Source organism: Mustela lutreola, chromosome 2 (assembly GCF_030435805.1).
Source record: "Mustela lutreola isolate mMusLut2 chromosome 2, mMusLut2.pri, whole genome shotgun sequence".
NCBI classification, from domain to species: domain Eukaryota; kingdom Metazoa; phylum Chordata; class Mammalia; order Carnivora; family Mustelidae; genus Mustela; species Mustela lutreola.
In genome coordinates this window covers 126,402,934-126,424,855 of record NC_081291.1, presented here as the reverse complement: position 1 = coordinate 126,424,855, position 21,922 = coordinate 126,402,934, and the positions used below count along the sequence as shown (strand labels likewise).

The window sequence follows — 21,922 nt, the reverse complement described above, 5'->3', positions numbered from 1 at the left end:
AGAACAATTGAATATTCATATGGGAAAATAAATGTTGACTCTTTATACCATCCACAGATCCATTCCAAATAGATTATAGGCTTAAATGTAAATTGTAAAACACAGATTCTAGAAGATCACTCTGTTAATCTGGGTTATCTGAGAAGCAGATTCAAATAGGATTAGAAGTATAAGATAATAGAAATACATTTGAGAGAAAATAGAAAAATGGCAAGGAAGAGCTACCAGATTGTAATACTGGTCTGACTGTTCAAAGGAGAGAAGGAAGAAGTTGTGTGGGAAAGTATTAGACTGCACCGAAGTTTTTGTTTTGTTTTTTAAGATCTTACTTATTTGAAAGCACATGAGCTGTGGGGAAGGGCAGAGGAAGAGAGAAGCAGACTCCCCACCAAGAAGGGAGCCTGATGTGAGGCTCAATCCCAGGACCCCAAGATCATGACCCGAGCTGAAAGCAGATGCTTAACCAACTGAACCACCCAGGTACCCTGACTGCTGTGAAGTTCTAAGGAAGTTAAGCAAAGTTGATGTAGTTTTCCAGTGAAACCCATCCATCAAGAGCAGTCTCAAAACCCATAGGAGCAGGCCTACTTTGGTTATCCCTGTCACATTTTGTCTACTCCCAACTAATGACTATGGGAAGCACAGCCAAGAGCGGGGGGAGAATACAAAAACATACATACAAAACACCCCCAAACCTACTTCATTCAATTAAGAATTTTTGTAAATCAAGAGGGAAGGAAAACCACAGGATGAGAAGATATTTGCAGTTACACATAGTCCATAAAGGAACCTCATATAGCAAAAGTAAAGAATTTCTACAAATCAAAAAAATAACCAAATTGAAAAATGGGCATGAGTCTTATAACAGGTAGTTCACAGAATAGAATATTCAAATAACTTTAATCATATGAAAAACGTATTCTTTACATTGCAAAGAAATGCAAATAAAACCCCATTAAAATAATACACATCCATCATAACATTTAAAATACAATGTTTGACATGAATGTGGAACAACTGGAAATCTTGTACACTGCTGAAGAAAATGTTAATAAAACCATTTTGGAAGACGGTACCTACTATAGAGGAGTATATATATTCCTTAAATTCCTACGTATTTGGTCCTAATATACATCTACAACAAGAGTGTTCACAGCAGTGTTGTAAGCAACACAATGTTCATCCACAGAATAAAGTGCAGTACATTCGTAGGAGAGGATGCTATGAGTAATAAATGTAAACAAGTGCTGCTTTCATTATTTTATCATTTTGGAGCTATTCCCTATTTTCATGTTTTTGTTCGTAGGGCATGTTTTAAGGTGGAATAAGTGCAAGGGTTTCTGTCCTTCAGGAGTTTACAGTTTCATAAGAGAGAAAATATTTATTTTAACATTTTAATATTTTAATTTTTAATATTTTAATTTAAAATTAAATTTAAAATTTAAAAATGTTTAATATTTTAAGTATAATGCATTAATTGGTAGGAGAGGCTGAAGTTAGTGCTGTCACTTCAATGCATGCAGTGATTTTCTTATTGGTGGACCTAGATTTCATAGGGAAGGTAACTTATGAGCTGATTCTTGAATTATGAATTGCCTTTATATGTGTGGACATACCAGACTTTAAATTAGTGTTTAAGGAAGTACTGAACAAAAAGTTGCAAAGAGTATTTGCAGATAAAAAATGCAAGGTCTTTGTGATGAGCCAAACATAAATAACTTGTAAACTGAGGTGTTAATATTGGGGAAATAGTAATTCATAACTTTAGGGTCTATGAAAAGTGTCTGTCTTGTTTTCCTTGCCTACTTCTACATATTTTCTTTGATTCTCTGGCATTTTGAACCTCTGTGAATCTGAGAAATTCAGTGAATACACAGCCTTTTTTTTTTTTTTTAATCATTTATTTCCAAGAAAACAGCTGCAGAGTATAAGATTTATTTTATCTAACCTTATCCTGGTGTGTCAGAGTATATAATAGTGGGGTGATTTACTTTTTGTGTATTAAATATGTGGATTATGTTCTTGATTCAATTTTTCTTTGGCATATAGAAGAGGAGAAAGGGGTCAAACCCTTTTCTTAAACTCTGCTATACTTTCTGATAATCTATGAAACTGTCCATGTCTCAGCAAGTTCCACAAATCCTCTTAAGTTGGTGAGGTGCACATGGGTGTTCAAAAAATGGGATCACTGAATTAGGAAGTATCACCAGAAATAACGTACAGAGAGCATTTAACTTTTTAAAGCTGCTTTTTTCCTGATTTTTTAAATCAAAATTAGAGATTATGATAAAATCAGTGACCATCCTAAAATTAAGAATCTTATGTCAATTTGGAAAAGGGTAATGGTGTTACTAGAGAGTTTTCTTTTTCTCAGATGTGATAATTATCCCTAAGAAATAACTTAGCAGACAGTTGTCTAATACAGGACATGTGGCAAAAAAAACAAACAAACCAGACCTTAGTATTTTACTTTTTTTCCCCCCCAAACCTTAGTATTTTGGTAAGCATGTCAGAAGTGTACATCTGAACTAAACTTTTCCTTTGAAGAACTCAAACTGAGCAGCTGCTCCTATGTTGCACTATTGTTCATATGGCTCACATCTTTTCAGTTGAGTCATAGTCTCACTTGAACTGCTTTCAGGACCAGTCTGTAAGCTTTGTAATGAAGTTATGATTTTATCTTCCCTTTACTTTTGACCAAAAGTATTATTACATTGATTGGCTCTGAATATACAATTTCTTAAAATCCAAAATTGATAGAGTATAAATGGAATTTACAGTACCTGTGAAGACATTATCAAATAGTAGTAAATAACAAAAGGTAAGTTTTTATATTCCTAGATAAATATTTAGAACATTAAGTCATTTAAATTGTATTCATTAGAAAAATTCTATACTTGCCTTAGAGGGCCACTTTAGACTAAGTAAATCTCAATAGGTGTTCTCTCAGAGATGATTTTGAACTTTCCTCATATGATGCTAAGGATTCTGTAAGTATTATATGGTGAAAAATTAAGAATGAAGTGTTTTCATAATTGACAGGTAATGAGTTATATTGGTCTCCGAATATTTTTAGATTATTAAGATTTCAGTAAGTTTACAGCATAACACTGACATAAAGTGAAAAATAGAATAATTCAGGTAATTTAGCATACCTTTTGCTTTATAATGAAAACGTAGTTTATACATTCAGCTATCTAAACTTACACTTTGTTTAGCAACTGAACTTATACCATTTACTAATGAAGAGGATTTAAACAACTATATTTTATCAGCTTTAAAATACAAAATACAATTGTTTTAAAACACATTTTGACATCTCTGAAATTAGGACAGGCTCTGTGATCAAGGGTGTTGTAAAATGGCTAGCTTTCAGGCTGAAATTTTGCATGTACAACTCTGCTTATCCATGTCATCGGTGTCCATTAACATCTCTTCAACTGAGTTATATGTATTAGTGGTATTGTACACATGTTGAGTTTAATTGTTTAAAATACCTTCAGATATGTTACACCATGATTGGAGATTGAAGTTACTGTGTACACAGAAAGGGATGGCAAAACATAGCTGAGCCTACATTTAATATCAGTAAAGCCAGTATCCATCATTGGAGGAACAACCACGATTGAGTTTATATTTTCTTGCAGAGTGACGACAAAGTACTTTTCATGGACCAAGAAAGGAAAATATCCTGAAGTAGTTGGTCTATTACATTTTGTTAGTAAGATTTATGCAAAAGGATGGCTCATCACGTACAGAGAGTTGGAACTGAGGGAACAAGAAATTGCCAAATCTCTCAGAATAGATAAAAGGAATTTCAAAGCAGACAGTCCATTATGACTGATTTATGTATTGTGCAAGTTGTTGAATTTATTTTAACAAACTTCCTACTGGCTTTGAACAGAAGCTGCTTAACTTCCAGCAAGACATGATTCAGTTGAAAAAAATGAAAATTCAAGTGCCATCAAATAGGGAAACATCCCCAAAGCTCACAGAATTGGTGTTAGCCACTTGGAAGAAAATCCTGGAGACAAAAATGCAGTATCATTACTTTCGATGGGTTGGGACATTGTATGAAGAATTAGGAAAGTTTACAACTCTGAATCAAAAAGATTCAGAAAATTTGGACTCCAATAGTGAGAAATTTGGGGAATACTTAACAAATTTATGCAGCATATAGGGTTTACATATGGACAGGCTGATACATTATTAAATTATGCATAAGTGATAGGTTCAATAGATATAAAATGTAAATTCTTTTTTTTTAAAGATTTTATTTATTTATTTGACAGAGAGAAATCACAAGTAGATGGAGAGGCAGGCAGAGAGAGAAAGAGAGGGAAGCAGGCTCCCCGCCGAGCAGAGAGCCCGATGCGGGACTCGATCCCAGGACCCTGAGATCATGACCTGAGCTGAAGGCAGCGGCTTAACCCACTGAGCCACCCAGGCGCCCCTAAAATGTAAATTCTAAATGATAAGCATTGTCATAGTTCATCGACCATTACTTAATATAAATGGTGCATCTACAATGGATAGCATCTTGAGTTGGAGATACAGTGTTAAAAATAAAAGAATATACATAAATGCAGTTTTAGGGTAAATATCACCCTGTCATTAGACTCCATTATAATCTAGCTATATGCTCTACTTCATTTTTTTGCATTCCTTTTGTGTTAAAGTTTCAATAATCAAAGATCTCCTTTCTAAATCAAAGATTTTCCGTTGAACTTTACTATGTATACGTATTTGTATAGATTTCTCAAACTTAGTAAAAAGTGATTCCAATATTTTGCTTAATTTTTAAAAGATTTTATTAGAGTATGCATGTGCACAAGCAGCGGGAGCAGCAGGCAGAGGAAGAAGCAGTCTCCTTGCTGAACAAGTAAGGACTTGATGCCAGGACCCTGGGATCATAACCTGAGCCAAAGGCAGACACTTAACCAACTGAGCCACCCAGGCATCCCCAGTTTGCTTTTTCATGTTCTTGATCTGTTCATGTATGATCTTTGTCAAATACTCTATGTATGTGCACTTATAGGCAATGTACCTCTAGTAATCATACTCTCAAGAATATTGTTTTCTAAGAAATATTAAGAACCCTGTTTCTTTTGGTGTTTTTTTTAAAATCCAGAATAATTGCTGTAGTCAAAAGACATAATGTATCAGAATGGAAAAAAAAAAAGCCCTATGTATATGTTCCTACAAGAGACTCAATTCTGACTTAGTCACCTGCAAATTGAAAGTGAGGGCATAGAGAAATATTTAACATGCAAATGGAGTTCAAAAGAAGGCCAGTGTAGCAATATGTATGTTGGACAAACTAGACTTAAAATGGACTGTAAAAAAGATAAGGGAATTACATAATCATAAAGGGGATAATCCAGCAAGAAGATATGAGTTGTAAATATTCACCCAAGAAGGGAGCACCCAAATATATAAAACAATGCAAACATAAAAGAACTAAATGATAATAACAATAATAGGTTATTTTAACATCCCACTTACATCAATGGACAGATTATCTAAACAGAAAACAAACAAGGAAACGGTATCTTTGAATGACACACTGGACCTGATGGACTTAATAGATATATTCAGAACATTCCATCCTAAAACAGCAGAATGGCATTCTTTTCAAGTGTACAGGGTACATTTTCCAGAGTAGATCATGTATTAGGTCACAAAACAGGACTCACCAAATATAAAAATGTTGGAATCATACCATGTGACTTTTCTGACCACAACACTATGAAACTCAAGACGCCATCCACAAGAAAAATACTGGAAAGACCACAAATACATGGATGTTGAACAACATGTTACTGAAAAATGAATGGGTCAACCAGGAAATCAAGATATTAAAAAAAACATGAAAATAAATGAAAACACAATAGTCCAAAGCCTTTGTGATGCAGCAAAAGTCCTAGGAGGGAAGTATATAGAATATAGTCCTACTTCAAACAAGAAAAATCTCAAATAACACAACCTTGCATGTTAAGGAACTAGAAAAAGAACAATAAAGCCTAAAGCCAGCGAAGGAAATAATAAAGATTGGTATGGAAATAAATGATATATAAAACAAAAAAATACAGCAGATCAATGAAACCAGTATCTGGGTCTTAGAAAAAATTAATGAAATGGATAAACCTCTAGCCAGACTTATCAAAAAGAAAAGTGAAAGGACCCAAATAAAATCACAAATGAGAGAGGAGGAATGACACCATAAAAATGCAATTGTTAGAGAAAATTATGAAAAACTATATGCTGACAAAGTGGATAACTTGGAATGAATGGACAAATTCCTAGACATTTATAAACTACCAAAATGGAAACAGGAAGAAATTGAAAACTTAGACCAATAACCAGCTAAGTAATTTCAAAGAAATTGAATCAGTTAAAAAAACAACAAAAAACTCCCAACAAATAAAAGTCCAAGGCCAGAAGGCTTCATTGAAGAATTCTACCAAACATTTAAGAATTAATATCTATTCTCAAACTATTCCAAAAGATAGAAAGGAAGGAAAACTTCTAAAGTATTCCTATGTTGCCAAAACCAGACACCACTAAAAAAGAGAACTGCAGACCAATATTCCTGATGAATATGAATGCAGAAATTCTCAACAAAATAATAGCAAATTGAATTCAATAATACAGCAAAAATTATTTGCCATGATCGAGTAGGATTTATTCCTGGGTTGCAAGGGTATTCACAAATCAGTGTGAAATACCACATTAAAAAAAGAAAGAATAGGAACTATATGATCATTTCAGTAGATATAGAGAAAACATTTGACAAAGTACAATATCTATTCATGATAAAAATCCTCAACAAAGCAGGTTTATAGGAAATATACCTTCACACAATAAAGGCCATATATGAAAAACCCATAGCTAATATTATCCTTCATGGGGAATAACCAAGAGCTTTTCCTCTATTAAGAACAAGCTAGGGATTTCCATTTTCACCAGTGTTACTTATCATAGCACTAGACGTGCTGGCCACAGAGTCAGACAATAGGAAGAAATAAAAGGCATTCAAATTGGCAAGGAAGGAGTAAAACTGTCACTATTTGCAGATGATATGCTTACTCTATATAGAAGCCCCAAAGACACTACCAAAATGAATTGTTAGAACTGAGACACAAATTCAGTAAACTTGCAGGATATAAAATCAAAGTACAGAAATCTGTTGCATTTCTATACACTAATAACGAACCAGCAAGAAGAGAATAAAGGAATCAGTTCCATTCACAACTGTGCCAACACCAAGAAGATACTGAGAAATAAACTTAACCAATGGCGTGGAGGACCTGAACTCTGAAAACTATAAAACACAGATGAAAGAAATTGAAGAGGACACCAGGAAAGGAAAGAGGTTCCATGCTCACAGATTAGAAGAACAAATATTAAAATGTTTATAATATCCAAAGTACTCTACACATTTAATTCAGTCCCTGTCAAAATACCACTAGCATTTTACACAAGCCTAAAATTTGTATGGAACCACAAAAGACTGCAAATAGTTAAGCCAACCTTGAGAAAGAAAAAGCTAGAGTCATCACAACTTTGGACTTCAACTTACATTAAAAAGCTGTAGTGATCAAGACAGTATGGACTGCCACAAAGATTGACACATAGTTCAATAGAACAGAATAGAAAACCCAGAAATGGACACACAACTATATTGTCAACTAATCTTTGATAAAGCAAAAAAGAATATCCAATGGGAAAAAGACAGTCTCTTCAACAAATAGTGTTGGGGAGACTGAGCAGCAACATGCAAAAGAATGAAACTGGACCTCTTTCTCACACCATCCACAAAAATAAATTCAAAATGGATGAAAAACCTAAATTTATGTGAAATTTGACATAAGTTGAACCATAAAAATCCTAGAGGAGAATACAGGCAGTAACCTCTTTGACATAGGTCATAGCAACTTCTTTCTAGATACATTGTTGGAGGCAAGGGCAACAAAAACAAAAATAAACTATTGGGATTTCATCAAATTAGAAAGCTCCTGCACAGTGAAGGAAACAATCAACAAAACTAAAAGGCAGCTTTTAGAATGGGAGAAGATATTTCCAAATGACATACCTGAGGAAGGGTTAGTATCCAAAATCTATAAAGAACTTAGGAAACTCAACACCCCCAAAATGAATAGACCAGTGAAAAATGGGCAGAAGACATGAGTAGACATTTTTCTGAAGAAGGTACATGGATGGCCAACAGACACATGAAAAGATGCTTAACAGCATCAGGGAAATACAAATCAAAACTACAGTGTAGGGGAGGAGTCAAGATGGCGGAGAAGTAGCAGGCTGAGACTACTTCAGCTAGCCGGAGATCAGCTAGATAGCTTATCTAAAGATTGCAAACACCTGAAAATCCATCGGCAGATCGAAGAGAAGAAGAACAGCAATTCTGGAAACAGAAAAACAACCACTTTCTGAAAGGTAGGATCGGCGGAGAAGTGAATCCAAAGCGACGGGAAGATAGACCCTGGGGGGAGGGGCCGGCTCCCGGCAAGCAGCGGAGCAACCGCGCACAAAATCAGGACTTTTAAAAGTCTGTTCCGCTGAGGGACTTCACTCCAGAGGCTACCCGGGGCAAAGCCCACACGGGGTCAGCGTGGCCTCAGGTCCCGCAGGGTCACAGAAGGATCGGGGGTGTCTGAGTGTCGCAGAGCTTGCGGGTATTGGAACGGGAAAGCCGGCTACAGAGACAGAGCCGACAGTAAGCTCGCAGCTCGGTGTTACCTTGAACCGGTCGCAGGCTTGGTGAGCTCGGAGCGCGGCCGGAGGTCAGGCAGACGGGAGTAACTGGGCGCTGCTCTCTGAGGGCGCACTGAGGAGTGTGTCCCTGGGCTCTCGGCTCGTTCGGGCCGGAGACCAGGAGGCCGCCATTTGTATTCCCGTGCTCCGGAACTCTACAAATAGCGCTCAGGGAACAAAAGCTCCTGAAAGCAAACCCGAGCGGATTACTCACCCCGGCCCCTGATAAGGGCGGTGCAATTCCGCCAGGGGCAAAGACACTTGAGAATCACTACACCAGGCCCCTCCCCCAGAAGATCAACAAGAAATCCAACTGAGACCAAGTTCACCTACCAAGGAGTGCGGTTTCAATACCAAGGAGAGCAGCAGAATTCCAGAGGAGGAGAAAGCAAAGCACAGAACTCATGGCTTTTTCCCTGTGATTTTTTTTAGTCTTGCAGTTAATTTAATTTTTTTCTTTTTCATTTTTTGTTTTTTTTTTTCTCGCCTTCTGGTTAAATTTTTTTTAACTTTTACCTTTTTCTTTTTTAACGTTTTTAAACTAGTTTAACATATATATTTTTTCGTTATAATATTTTTCTTATTTTCCTTTTTAAAAATTCTTTTCTTTTTTTTCTTTTCTTTCTTCCTTTTTGAGGCTCTTTTTATCCCTTTTCTCCCCCCTCAAGATTTGGGATTTCTTCTAATTTGGTTAAAGCATATTTTCCTGGGGTTGTTGCCACCCTTTTAGTATTTTACTTGCTCCTTCATATACTCTTATCTGGACAAAATGACAAGACGGAAAAATTCAACACAAAAAAAAAAGAACAAGAGGCAGTACCAAAGGCTAGGGACCTAATCAATACAGACATTGGTAATATGTCAGATCTAGAGTTCAGAATGACAATTCTCAAGGTTCTAGCCGGGCTCGAAAAAGGCATGGAAGATATTAGAGAAACTCTCTCGAGAGATATAAAAGCCCTTTCTGGAGAAATAAAAGAACTAAAATCTAACCAAGTTGAAATCAAAAAAGGTATTAATGAGGTGCAATCAAAAATGGAGGCTCTCACTGCTAGGATAAGTGAGGCAGAAGAAAGAATTAGTGATATAGAAGACCAAATGACAGCGAATAAAGAAGCTGAGCAAAAGAGGGACAAACAGCTACTGGACCACGAGGGGAGAATTCGAGAGATAAGTGACACCATAAGATGAAACAACATTATAATAATTGGGATTCCAGAAGAAGAAGAAAGAGAGAGGGGAGTAGAAGGGATACTGGAGAGAATTATTGGGGAGAATTTCCCCAATATGGCAAAGGGAATCAGCATCAAAATTCAGGAGGTTCAGAGAATGCCCCTCAAAATCAATAAGAGTAGGCCCACACCCCGTCACCTCATAGTAAAATTTACAAGTCTCAGTGACAAAGAGAAAATCCTGAAAGCAGCCCGGGAAAAGAAGTCTGTAACATACAATGGTAAAAATATTAGATTGGCAGCTGACTTATCCACAGAGACCTGGCAGGCCAGAAAGAGCTGGCATGATATTTTCAGAGCACTAAATGAGAAAAACATGCAGCCAAGAATACTATATCCAGCTAGGCTATCATTGAAAATAGAAGGAGAGATTAAAAGCTTCCAGGACAAACAAAAACTGAAAGAATTTGCAAACACCAAACCAGCTCTACAGGAAATACTGAAAGGGGTCCTCTAAGCAAAGAGAGAGCCTACAAGTGGTAGATCAGAAAGGAACAGAGACCATATACAGTAACAGTCACCTTACAGGCAATACAATAGCACTAAATTCATATCTCTCAATAGTTACCCTGAATGTTAATAGGCTAAACACCCCTGTCAAAAGACACAGGGTATCAGAATGGATAAAAAAACAAAACCCATCTATATGTTGCCTCCAAGAAACTCATTTTAAGCCCGAAGACACCTCCAGATTTAAAGTGAGGGGGTGGAAAAGAATTTACCATGCTAATGGACATCAGAAGAAAGCAGGAGTGGCAATCCTTATGTCAGATTAATTAGATTTTAAGCCAAAGACTATAATAAGAGATGAGGAAGGACACTATATCATACTCAAAGGGTCTGTCCAACAAGAAGATCTAACAATTTTAAAATCTATGCCCCCAACGTGGGAGCAGCCAACTATATAAACCAATTAATAACAAAATCAAAGAAACACATCAACAATAATACAATAATAGTAGGGGACTTTAACACTCCCCTCACTGAAATGGACAGATCATCCAAGCAAAAGATCAGCAAGGAAATAAAGGCCTTAAAGGACACACTGGACCAGATGGACATCACAGATATATTCAGAACATTTCATCCCAAAACAACAGATTACACATTCTTCTCTAGTGCACATGGAACATTCTCCAGAATAGATCACATCCTCGGTCCTAAATCAGGACTCAACCGGTATCAAAAGATTGGCATCATTCCCTGCATATTTTCAGACCACAATGCTCTAAAGCTAGAACTCAACCACAAAAGGAAGTTTGGAAAGAACCCAAATACATGGAGACTAAACAGCATCCTTCTAAAGAATGAATGGGTCAACTGGGAAATTAAAGAAGAATTGAAAAAAATCATGGAAACAAATGATAATGAAAATACAACGGTTCAAAATCTGTGGGACACAACAAAGGCAGTCCTGAGAGGAAAATATATAGCGGTACAAGCCTTTCTCAAGAAACAAGAAAGTTCTCAGGTACACAACCTAACCCTTCATCTAAAGGAGCTGGAGAAAGAACAAGAAAGAATCCCTAAGCCCAGCAGGAGAAGAGAAATCATAAAGATCAGAGCAGAAATCAATGAAATAGAAACCAAAAAGACAATAGAGCAAATCAACGAAACTAGGAGCTGGTTCTTTGAAAGAATTAATAAAATTGATAAACCCCTGACCCGACTTATCAAAAAGAAAAGAGAAAGGACCCAAATAAATAAAATCATGAATGAAAGAGGAGAGATCACAACTAACACCAGAGAAATACAAACTATTATAAGAACATACTTGAGCAACTCTACGCCAACAAATTTGACAATCTGGAAGAAATGGATGCATTCCTAGAAACATATAAACTACCACAACTGAACCAGGAAGAAGTAGAAAGCCTGAACAGACCCATAACCAGTAAGGAGATTGAAACAGTCATTAAAAATCGCCAAACAAACAAAATCCCAGGGCCAGACGGCTTCCCGGGGAATTCTACCAAACATTTAAAGAAGAACTAATTCCTATTCTCTTGAAACTGTTCCCAAAAATAGAAATGGAAGGAAAACTTCCAAACTCATTTTATGAGGCCAGCATCACCTTGATCCCCAAACCAGACAAGGATGCCATCAAAAAAGAGAGCTATAGACCGATATCCTTGATGAACACAGATGCGAAAATACTCAACAAAATACTAGCCAATAGGATTCAACAGTACATTAAAAGGATTATTCACCACGACCAAGTGGGATTTATTCCAGGGCTGCAAGGTTGGTTCAACATCCGCAAATCAGTCAATGTGATACAACACATCAATAAAAGAAAAAACAAGAACCATATGATACTCTCAATAGATGCTGAAAAAGCATTTGACAAACCACAGCATCCCTTCCTGATCAAAACTCTTCAAAGTGTAGGGATAGAGGGCACATACCTCAATATCATCAAAGCCATCTATGAAAAACCCACCGCAAATATCATTCTCAATGGAGAAAAACTGAAAGCTTTTCCGCTAAGGTCAGGAACACGGCAGGGATGTCCATTATCACCACTGCTATTCAACATAGTACTAGAGGTCCTAGCCTCAGCAATCAGACAACAAAAGGAAATTAAAGGCATCCAAATCGGCAAAGAAGAAGTCAAATTATCACTCTTCACAGATGATATGATACTATATGTGGAAAACCCAAAAGACTCCACTCCAAAACTGCTAGAACTTATACAGGAATTCAGTAAAGTGTCAGGATATAAAATCAACGCCCAGAAATCAGTTGCATTTCTCTACACCAACAGCAAGACAGAACCAAGAGAAATTAAGGAGTCCATCCCATTTACAATTGCACCCAAAACCATAAGATACCTAAGAATAAACCTAACCAAAGAGACACAGAATCTATACTCAGAAAACTATAAAGTACTCATGAAAGAAATTGAGGAAGACAAAAAGAAATGGAAAAATGTTCCATGCTCCTGGATTGGAAGAATAAATATTGTGAAAATGTCTATGCTACCTAAAGCAATCTACACATTTAATGCAATTCCTATCAAAGTACCATCCATCTTTTTCAAAGAAATGGAACAAACAATTCTAAAATTTATATGGAACCAGAAAAGACCTCGAATAGCCAAAGGGATATTGAAAAAGAAAGCCAACGTTGGTGGCATCACAATTCTGGACTTCAAGCTCTATTACAAAGCTGTCATCATCAAGACAGCATGGTACTGGCACAAAAACAGACACATAGATCAATGGAACAGAATAGAGAGCCCAGAAATAGACCCTCAACTCTACAGTCAACTAATCTTCGACAAAGCAGGAAAGAATGTCCAATGGAAAAAAGACAGCCTCTTCAATAAATGGTACTGGGAAAATTGGACAGCCACATGCAGAAAAATGAAATTGGACCACTTCTTTACACCACACACAAAAATAGACTCAAAATGGATGAAGGACCCCAATATGCGAAAGGAATCCATCAAAATCCTTGAAGAGAACACAGGCAGCAACCTCTTCAACCTCAGCTGCAGCAACATCTTCCTAGGAACAACGCCAAAGGCAAGGGAAGCAAGGGCAAAAATGAACTATTGGGATTTCATCAAGATCAAAAGCTTTTGCACAGCAAAGGAAACAGTTAACAAAATCAAAAGACAACCGACAGAATGGGAGAAGATATTTGCAAACGACATATGAGATAAAGGACTAGTGTCCAGAATCTATAAAGAACTTAGCAAACTCAACACCCAAAGAACAAATAATCCAATCAAGAAATGGGCAGAGGACATGAGCAGACATTTCTGCAAAGAAGACATCCAGATGGCCAACAGACACATGAAAAAGTGCTCCATATCACTCGGCATCAGGGAAATACAAATCAAAACCACAATGAGATATCACCTCACACCAGTCAGAATGGCTAAAATGAACAAGTCAGGAAATGACAGATGCTGGCGAGGATGCGGAGAAAGGGGAACCCTCCTACAATGTTGGTGGGAATGCAAGCTGGTGCAGCCACTCTGGAATACAGCATGGAGGTTCCTCCAAATGTTTAAAATAGAACTGCCCTATCACCCAGCAATTGCACTATTGGGTATTTACCCTAAAGATACAAACGTAGTGATCCAAAGGGGCACATGCACCTGAATGTTTATAGCAGCAATGTCCACAATAGCCAAACTATGGAAAGAACCTAGATGTCCATCAACAGATGAATGGATCAAGAATGTGTGGTATATATACACAATGGAATACTATGCAGCCATCAAAAGAAATGAAATCTTGCCATTTGCGCCAACATGAATGGAACTAGAGCGTATCATGCTTAGCAAAATAAGTCAAGGAGAGAAAGACAACTATCATATGATCTCCCTGATATGAGGAAGTGGTGATGCAACATGGGGGCTTAAGTGGGTACGAGAAGAATAAATGAAACAAGATGGGATTGGGAGGGAGACAAACCATAAGTGACTCTTAATCTCACAAAACAAACTGAGGGTTGCTGGGGGGAGGGGGTTTGGGAGAAGGGGGTGGGATTATGGACATTGGGGAGGGTATGTGCTTTGGTGAGTGCTGTGAAGTGTGTAAACCTGGTGATTCACAGACCTGTACCCCTGGGGATAAAAATATATGTTTATAAAAAGTAAAAAATTAAAAAAAATAAAATATATGCACAGAAAAAAAAAAAAAAACTACAGTGTAGTTGTCTCACCTGTGAGAATGACCGAATCAATAACACAAGAAAGTTATTGGTGAGGATATAAAGAAAGGGGAACTTCTTGCCCTGTTGGTGTGAATGCCAACTGGCACAGCCACTCTGGGAAACAGTATGGAGGCTCCTCAAATAGTTAAAAAGAGGACCACCCTACTTAGTAATTACACTACTAAGTATTTACCTAAAGAAAGCAAACATACTAATTCAAAGGGATACATGCATCCGATGTTTATAGCAGCATAATCTATAATAGCCAAATTATGGAAACAGCTCAAATGTCTATCGACTGCTTACAAGATTGAATCCTTAAAGGGTAATGGCAATGGCAGGTTGTTGTTTTTTTTTTCTCAGATTCCAGCTTAACAGTTATTACAGTATAAATATGCAGGTTTCTTGTTTGCCTCTTCAGATCCATTCTCCTCTCCGCATGCTCTGTATCCTAAGAGACTGAGCTTAAGGAACTGCATCATCTGCTCACTAGCCTTCTCGCTCTGCTGGGTTCAGCCAGTGGAAAAGGGAAGCAAGAATTTGGTGAGTATTAAGAAAGCACTCAGGATGTTTATCATTAACCCTTATGGGGCTATATTTGACAGATGAAAGCAAACTCTTCTACCTATGGCCACTCTCTTGTCATGTGGTCCCATTTCAAGAGCCCTCACTCTTTTTTTTTTAATTTATTTTTATTTTCAGCATAACAGTATTCATTATTTTTGTACCACACCCAGTGCTCCATGCAATCTGTGCCCTCTATAATACCCACCATCTCGTACCCTGACCTCCCACCACCCTCCCCTTCAAAACCCTCAGATTGTTTTTCAGAGTCCATAGTCTCTCATGGTTGACCTCCCCTTCCAATTTCCCCCAACTCCCTTCTCCTCTCTAACTCCCCTTGTCCTCCATGCTATTTGTTATGCTCCACAAATAAGTGAAACCATATGATAATTGACTCTCTCTGCTTGACTTATTTCACTCAGCATAATCTCTTCCAGTCCCGTCCATGTTGCTACAAAAGTTGGGTATTCGTCCTTTCTGATGGAGGCATAATACTCCATAGTGTATATGGACCACATCTTCCTTATCCATTCATCCGTTGAAGGGCATTTTGGTTCTTTCCAGTTTGGCGACCGTGGCCATTGCTGCTATAAACATTGGGGTACAGATGGCCCTTCTTTTCACTACATCTGTATCTTTGGGGTAAATACTCAGGAGTGCAATGGCAGTGTCATAGGGAAGTTCTATTTTTAATTTCTTGAGGAATCTCCACACTGTTCTCCAAAGAGGCTGCACCAACTTGCATTCCCACCAACAGTGTAAGAGGGTTCCCCTTTCTCCACATCCCCTCCAGCTCTCACTCTTAATTATGTTCCAATAACACTGCCCCTCTCCTTGCCCCCTTTAAAGCCCAAGGGCTTCCTATTGTCATTAGTCCTTGTGATGCTTCACTGTTGCTTCCCTTATGCTACCCTTACCTCTCTCTAATGCATCCTCTGTTCACTTCTGGGACTTTGCTTGCAACCATTGGTATTCAGTTTTTCTTCTTGAGACAGAATTTTGAATGTAAGAATCTGAATATCCAGGCTACAACAAGCCTTTGCATTAAAAAAAAATGCCTTTTCTAGGCCATTAGAAGTGTAATATGTAGCTATGTTTCTAGAATCCTTTCTAATTTTATATTCAAATGTATATAATAATGTTTTAACTATTTTCAAAAAGATTAAGAGAAGGAAACTTTATTTAAATGATGTTTATGAATTTAGTTACACTATTAGTCAAATACCTCTCCTTAGTATTTTTTTGTTATCTTTTTTGACTGACAGAATGTAATTTTCACTGAATAAGGTTAACTTATTCAGTGTTAATATATGCATTTTTTTTCTTACAGGATCTTAAGATACTCTGATTGTGTTCATTTTTACATTGGAAAGTTATTTATATTCATTAGATATAGAAAACCAAGTCACCAAGATAGAGTGATTTATTCAAAATCATAATATTTGTTAAACATTTGTAGTCTGGTTTTTAATGTCAGTTTGGAAAGGTCTTTATTCTCATTTTATTACCATATACTGCATCTCTGATGATGTGAGGGAATGCTATATCAATAATTTCATGTATAATGTCAAGAGTTAATTTTTGGATGTTTTTTATTCTGTCTGCATTCATAATAGAAATTCATCTGAAATTAGTCATTAAGAAAACACTGTACTTTTTCAACAAACAGGAAGGATATATTTTTGCCTTATTAAAACTAGGAAAGTGTATTCATTTTTGGAGTAAGGGCTATAATATCCTATATTAAATAAAAAGCCATTGACCTAGAGACCTTTTTATAAACATAATTAGTTTATCTTAAAAGAATTATTATGTTTGAGCCTGTAATTCTTCTAGGTTATTAATAGGAAAGCATTATTTAGAACTGTCAGGAAAATCAATATTGAAACACTTACATACAGGGTAAAAATGGTACCATTATTGATGGTTATTTGATAGGGAAAAGTGTAGCCTCTGCATGTATAGAGGACTCATTTTCAATTAACTATGCTTAAATAGGAAGACTCCGCTTCATTAAGGTCTTTGGCACCTAAATTGTTCATTTGTTTGTGGTTGGAACATAATATATAATTATTTTATGAGGTAAATCTTGGCCTTGCCCATAGTTATTTCCTTAGGTGGCATCTCTTCAGGATGGGTTTAGATTAAAAGTCTTTAATATCAACCCCAGAGTCCACTTACTTGATTTTTCATCAATAATATAGAATGTTATATTCCACTCTTAGAAAATATTGCTGAATTCATAACTACCCAATTTCTGTGAGTAAGTTACTTAATATTATATGGTAATTATTTGAAGGATATGCAGTTTAATTCTTTTGGTTTATTGGTGCTGATTCGAACTTTTTTCTTAACTAACACCCTGGAGAGAGAGAACATTTTCTACTTAGTAGCTCTTTACTGTGGTGACTTAGAGCGAGAAGGAACCCCACATGGACAGGACATATCTAAAGGGTGGGAACATGTGGAGTTCCTGCAAGGAGCCCCGACGTCTTTCGGTAATACTTGTATTTCCTCTCCCCCAAGGTGAGACCTGAAGACATAGTGACACATTGGGCTATTGCTCAATCTCAGAAAAAGCCTGTTTCCTTATCTCTACTGTAGAAATAAAAATAAGACAAAATTAGGGATATTTTGAAGATTAAAGAAGTTAATTTATCATAAGCTTCTATATTATAAGCTTCGAGTATCTTCTATAGGGTAAACACAGTATATGCTCTCAGTTGGGATTATTTTATAGCTAATATCTTAAACTTCAGCTCAGATAAAGCTATGTTCTTAGAAACACTTTTACTGAACTCCTTGGTCTTAGCTTGAAATGAAGAGTATAAGCAGGATAAAATTTCCTTCTGTTATTATAAAAAAGTTATTGAGGAGATCATCAAAATTAGTTTCTCCTTTATGAGGACTCACAGGAGAAATTTTGAACAACTTTATCACACTCCCTTTCCTTATGAATCAGAAAACTTAAATCATAATTTAACCTTTTCTAGATGACTCATGGTTATTAATAATACCAATTCATTGCAGAAATGGGGTTGTGTCCTGAGGTCTATTGAGTTGCAAAGAAATATGTGGAGATGCAATGGGGGAGGGGGAGTTGGGAGGTAGGAAAAGAATAAATGAAACAAGATGCGATTAGGAGGGAGACAAACCAAAAGAGACTCTTAATGTCACAAAACAAACTGAGGGGGCTGGAGAGAGGGGTATAGGGAGAGGGTGGTGGGGTTACGGACACTGGGGAGGGTATGTGCTGTGGTGAGTGCGGTGATGTATATAAACCTGGCAATTCACGGACCTGTACCCCCTGGGGCTAATAATACATTATATGTTTATAAAAAAATAAAAAAAAAAGAAATATTTGTCCCAGTAGTGTTGAGTGAGGCAAGATAACCAGACTAGACTTAACAAAAACATTCCTGTTATAAAACTTGGAAATAGATTGCTTTCCTACAAACCATCTCATTGTATAAAAACTGAGTCAAAATCCTAATTTTATAAGGTGTGCAGAAATTCCTTTCATGAAAAATTTAGGTTGACTGTATTTTTATTACATTATAATTATTTGCTGTGGTGCTTATTTAGGGCATTGTGTAGGGCCATGTTGGGTATTCTCTGTGCTATTACAGTTGGGCAATATATAGAAGGCAGTAAGTGGATAGTATCCCTTGAAATTGTTCCAGGCACAATCTTCATAATCTTTTAAGTGGATCTGCATGTATTATGTACTTATATCTCTATGTTTTACATAGACTATATTCATATAATAAAGCAAGAGATTTTTTTTGTAAAGCTATATTGCTATCACATTAGGTGCTTTTCTATAGCAAATTTTAATATTAAATAACAAAAATGCCTTACAAATATTTTGTCTAAATTAATATTGTTTAACTATATATTACATTGCCCTTAACTAACAAACATACCTTGAAAAAATGAGAATTGAATGTCTATCTAAATAGCCTATTATGGGAAAAAGACCACGCTTTCCCATTGAAGTTACATTGAACTTTTTAACAGTGAGTAAAGTACAAATAAGATGAAATGGATCTAAGTCTTTATATTGTTTTCCTGAACATATATATTTTTCCAGTTATGCAAATAATGGTAAAAAGTAATAGAGACCTTTGTTTACAATATTTACCATGTTGGCCAGATGCATTTCAGCTAACCTCAGTGAAATGTGACAAAAAATACACCATTACTGAGAAAATACTGTAAAATCAAAGATAGTAGTCATAATGGAATGGAAAAATACATGTAAAATCTAAATTAAAATGATTAATAAAATGGCACTACTTCTTCATATCTCTTAAATATTTTATTACCCCCCCAAACTCAGTCTTGCATTACATATTCCTACGACCACTTGACATAATGAGTATAAGAGCACTGAATTGTGGCTAAGCAAATAGTCTCACATTGACTCTAACACTTCATCAATACATAAATCATGAACTATGAGAATCTTTTAATGGAGTTTTAGAAGCATAGTCTCATACCAATAAGCAATTAAGGATTTTTAATGACTACTTTCAAATATTAACATCAATTGATATGAACATAAATATTTCATTCTTAGACATTGTATTAATATAAAGTGCCTTTTTTGGTGGCATCGGTTAAATATTGTATGTGTTTTTAAATGTTTATATGTATATGTTATACATGCTATCCATTTAGTGTGTCACGGTGGGCAGTTTAATGATCTGAATGTTTAGTTTCTGGTATTTGGGTTGCATGATAATTCTGTGTGGTGCTCTTATCTTTGGCAGGTGCTGTGCTGTTGCTGTATTGTCTCGTAATTTAAGGGGAATATTGATTTACTATCTCCCTGAGTTGAGTGTATTTGGCATTATATATGCCAAATGATGCAAATTTTTTCAGCTCTTCAAGTTATTTGATAGATCACTGGAGCCAACAAAGTCCCCTAGGTCTTCATTCTGTCTTTCAGAGCTTAAGACCGAGGAATTTATAACGTGCCAAACAACTTGTACCATAGCAGAACGTTCAGTTGCTGAGCCACAAGGCTGGCTTGCTTGTTTTCATTTTGTAAATATCAGTACCAGTTTTCATTTCAGGTAGACTCTAAACTCAGTCTTGTGGAAATTGTGTCCATGTTTTGAACATTTATGCACTAATTCTCAGTAGACTTGGAAGAAAGAGGAAATTAAAATTAGCTGATACACAAATTTAGGGAAGGGTATTTTCCTTGGAATTATGACCCTTATGTAGAGATTTTTGGCTAATAGTAAGAAAATAAAAGAGACTGATAGCCCTATGGTTATGGAAGGAAAATCCTGGATTTCCAGTGCATAAGGATCTCATTAGGCATGGGGTCACGTACCTAGATTCTGGGCCTTGCTCTGTATCAAGTTATTGACTGAATTGAGGGAAGATTGCTCCTTTAGGACTCAATTTCTTTCTGTATGATGTAGCCCTCATTCATGAATTTGGGGCAGAAAATGTCTATGTTTTCTTTGGGCTCTAATAGTCTCTATAAGCAACACTGTGCAAGGAATTTAAATGTCTTTACTAAACTCCCTTGGGATTAGATGAGAAGGTATAGTAATCATTTTCTGGATTTCTGCATATATTCTTATTTCATAGATAGCAAATTAACTTTTTAAAAAACTAAATATTTTACTGAAGCACAACATCCATAAAGTATGCCAATTAAAAATGTTAAAGATTGAGGAATTTTCTTTTCAGGATAAAGATTATACCATGAATTCTCTACCTGTCAGAAGGTAGAATATTATTACTCTAGAAATCACCAAAGGTAGCAATTTATCCTGATTTTTAACAACATAGATTAGATACACCTTTTATTGAACTTTATTAAAATGAAAAAGGAATGATACTGTATATGCCTTTTTTGTGTCTAAATTTTTTGTTCAAAATTGTTACTGAGATTCACTTATATTTCTCCTGGATCAGTAGTCCATTTGTTTTCATTATTACATATTCCATTGGAAAAACTGTGTCAATTTATGTTGTTGACAGCTTTTTGATTGTTTCTATGAATATTAATGTGGTGGGTATTTATACTCATGTCTTTTAGTTAATATTATGAATTTTGGTGGGAAATATATACATAGAGTGTTAGGCTATACAATATGTGTATTTTCAAATTTAGTAGAAATCAGGAGGTTTTCCAAAATGGATGTTAAATTTTACATACCTGACAATGATATATCATGCTTCCCATCACAACATTTCCTTATAAACACTTGGTATTGTCAATCTTTAATGTTAGCCATTCTGGTGGGTGAGAGTGTTTTTTTGTTATTGTTATTGTTGTTCAGGATAGCTAATGAGATAGATCAACCTTTCCTATGTTTATTGGGCATCTTTTGAAATTTAACTTTTGAGTCCAGAAAGGCAAACTTTATCAACGGATTTGCAGTGTAATAATCCATTGTTGGAAAGTTTATATTCCTTCAAGTTAGCTACCAAAAAAAGTTTTGCTGCTCTTAACCTAAAAAGCTATGAAATTGTGGAAATCCCTACCCCAGCCATATGGTAGCATTGGCAGATGATGATACAACTTTTTCAGAAATATCTCAGTTCAAGGCAGCCCCTTCCATCTGGGAAGAGCCCAAATTGTTATAAAACGCCTTCTTAACTGATTCAAAATCTACCTTTTCATAATTTGGTCTGATAACCCAAATACTGTTTTT

General features: G+C 36.0%; 1 protein-coding gene across 4 annotated transcripts in view; it reads left to right on the top strand.

Annotated features, from left to right (window-relative positions):
• The window catches only part of NAALADL2 (N-acetylated alpha-linked acidic dipeptidase like 2), a 1,363,661-nt gene that overhangs the window by 237,933 nt on the left and 1,103,806 nt on the right, over positions 1-21,922 (top strand). For 3 of the 4 annotated variants that reach the window (XM_059163438.1, XM_059163439.1, XM_059163441.1), the window contains exon 3: positions 15,097-15,218. The exons of the other annotated variant lie outside the window; for it this stretch is intronic. The gene's annotated coding sequence lies outside the window, so the exon portion shown is untranslated. The remainder of the gene's footprint in view (positions 1-15,096; positions 15,219-21,922) is intronic. 4 annotated transcript variants of the gene reach the window in all.